General features: G+C 36.7%; 1 pseudogene; it reads right to left on the reverse strand.

The window, feature by feature from the left end:
* Nucleotides 1-1,084: 1,084 nt before the first annotated feature.
* On the reverse strand, nt 1,085-3,347 carry LOC112934292 (heterogeneous nuclear ribonucleoprotein A1-like; annotated as a pseudogene).

Raw genomic sequence — 3,347 nt, forward strand, 5'->3', positions numbered from 1 at the left:
AAATGGGGAGAACATATGAAAAATAGAACAAACTAGCTGATTACCTTATAGTTATTACCTGGAATTAAGAGGCTATTACTTCACATCAGACGCTGGGAGAGAGAAAAAGAGGGAAGAAGAGGTAGTCGGCCATTTTCAATTATTTCTCATAGTAAAGAAAAATAGAAAAGTAGTGAGGGTATGGTATGAAGTATATAAGCAGCCATCCAAGCAAAAATGCAAGTTTTACCAGTAAAAGAAATGCTGAGGGAAAGAGAGAAGTAGGGAGTGAGTGGGTGAAGGAGAGAGGAAACAAAGGTTATTTATATAAAACATTTACTACGTGTCTATTAATATAATATAAAGACAATATGATGGTATGGAAGTACTAGCCAGAGCAGTTACACGAGAAAAAGAAATAAAAGGCATTGGAAAAATAAGTAAATAAAAAAATAAAAGGCATCGTAACTGGAAAGAAAGAAGTAAAACTATCACTATTTACAGATGACGTGATATTATATACAGAAAATCCTAAAGACTCCATCAAAAAACTGTTACAATAAAAAAATTCAGTAAATTTGCAGGATACAAAAGTAATATGCAAAACTTTGTTGTGTTTTTATGCACTAATAATGAACTATCGGAAACAGAAATTAAGAAAACAATTGCATTTGCAGTTGCATCAAAATGAATCAAATACCTAGAAATAAACGTAACCAAGGAGGTAATAGATTTATACAGTGAAAACTGTAAGACATTAATGAAAAAAGTTGAAGACAACACAGATATATGGGAAGATATTCCATGCTCATTGATTAGAATAATTAATATTATTAAAATTATATGCTAATCAAAGTAATTTATAGATTCAATGCAATGTTTTATCAAAATTCCAATGGCATTTTTCACAGAAATAGGACAAAATTAGGTGTGGAAACACAAAAGACCCCGAATAGTCAAAACAATCTCGAGAAAGAACAAAGTTGAAGGCATCATGCTCTCTGATTTCAAACTACACCATAAAGCTATAGTAATCAAAATAGTATGGCATTAGCATAAAAACAGAGACATAGATCAATGGAACAGAATAGGGAGCCCAGAAATATACTCATGCATATATGTTCATTTAATATACAACACAAGCAAGAATATATAATGGGGAAAGGAAAGTCTCAGATAAATGGTATTGGGAAAACTGTACAGTCACATTCAAAAGAATAAAACTGAACCAGTATCTTACGCCATACACAAAAATGAACTCATCATGGATTAAAGAATTGAGCATAAGGCCTGAAACCATAAACCTAATACTTCTGGAAGAAAAAATAAATGGTAAGCCTCTGCAGTTACATTCTTGATAATAACAGTTCTTAAATGACACATCATAAATATTTCTGTGCCCTTTCCCTTGGCACAGAAATGTGAAACACAGTAAGACATGTAAGTGCTTGCCTTTAATCAATGTCCTTCATATGCTGAAATAGTAACTAGCCAAAGATTAATAGCTACTTTCTCCTAATGCACTTGTAATTCAAAAGAACAGAACTCAAAATCAAGTTAATCAAGCTATGCAATCCATTATATTCAGTATTTCTTTGTGCTATGAAATGTCAGTTAAATCCATAGCTAGAATATCCCTCTTATCAAATAAAGGCCCTAATAAAATCAGCATTTATGCTTGGGAATGATACATGATCCCCAAATGATAATCGTACAATTCCATTTAAACAATTTCACATATAAGAAGTTTTTTATTCAAATTTGAAAACATATATTTAAATTCTGAAGCTTCTTGATCAGTGAATTCTTAGTTTCATAGAGTGTATAGGCTAAATTTACATTAACATCATTCATCACATGAGATTTAATAGAAATTAATACCAATGAACTGGCACTAATACAGGTAGGTTATTTCTTTAAACAATATATAAAAAGCTGTATACTAAGTTATCTCCAGAACTTTTATTATTTATTTTTATTTTATTTTATTTTACTTTATTTAAAGACACATTTATTCAGCGTCATGATCAGAGTATTACATTTAGCAATCACAGCATGAGTGCAAAAAAAAAAAAAAATCTACATTAAAACCCTTTGTTGGAATGCCTTACACTTTCCACAGAACAAAACTAAAATAACCTGTTATACAATTAGTTAGAAATATAGTCCTCGAGTTTTTTGCCCATACACATGAGTATTGTCTGAAACATGTCTTCTTTGCAGCAGCTAGGCCCTGCCACCACTGTGCTTGGCTGAGTTCATAAATCTGTTGTAACCTGTAGCTTCTCTGGCTCTCCTCTCCTGCTAAGCTTTGTTTCCTGGCGGTAATGAAAACCTTCTGCCACTGACATAGTTGCTGCTGCTGCTGCCGCCATAGCCACCTTGGTTTTGAGGTTTGGCAAAGTATTGGCCTCCACCACCATGGGGGCCAGAGCTTCTGCCTCCAAAATTTCCTCCTTTTATGGGTCCAAAATTTGAGGATTGATTGCTGTAATTGCCAAAATCGTTATAGCTTCCGCCACTTCCGGAGCTGCTTCCATCATTACCAAATCCGTTACAGCCATCCCCACTGCTACCATATCCACCAGCACCTCGACTGCCACCGAAGCCACCTCAACCACTGAAGTTCCCTCCAAGACCAAAGTTGTCCTTCCCACCAAAACCACCTCCACGACCAGCACCAAAGTTTCCAGAACCACTTCGGCCTCTTTGGCTGGACGAAGCACTAGCCATCTCTTGCTTCAATAGGGCTTTCCTTACTTCACAGTTGTGGCCATTCACAGTATGGGATTTTCGAATGACAATCTTGTCTACAGAGTCATGGTCATCAAATGTCACAAAAGCAAAACCTCTCTTTTTGCCACTGCCTCGGTCAGTCATGATCTTAATCACTTCAATTTTCCTATACTGTTCAAAATAATCTCTTAGATGATGTTCTTCAGTGTCTTCTTTAATGCCACCAACAAAAATCTTTTTCACAGTTAAGTGGGCACTAGGTCTTTGAGAATCTTCTCGTGAGACAGCCCTCTTTGGTTCCACGACACTTCCATCCACCTTGTGTGGCCTTGCATTCATGACTGCATCCAATCCTCCACGGTGGCATACGTGACAAACCCAGAGCCTTTGGAGCGCTTGGCATTGGGGTCTCTCATTACCACACACTCTGTAAGCATCCCCCATTGCTCAAAATGGCTCCTCAGACTCTCATTGGTTGTTTCGAAGCTCAAACCTCCGATGAAGAGCTTCTGCAGCTGCTCAGGCTCTTTGGGAGACTCTGACTTAGACCTGATGGTGGTGGGAGAGGAGACTTTAACGATGCCTACTCGGCGGCATCCAGGGGCCTCTCCAGAACTTTTAAATAAGTTTAA

Source organism: Vulpes vulpes, chromosome 6, assembly GCF_048418805.1.
Source record: "Vulpes vulpes isolate BD-2025 chromosome 6, VulVul3, whole genome shotgun sequence".
In the NCBI taxonomy this organism is placed as follows: domain Eukaryota; kingdom Metazoa; phylum Chordata; class Mammalia; order Carnivora; family Canidae; genus Vulpes; species Vulpes vulpes.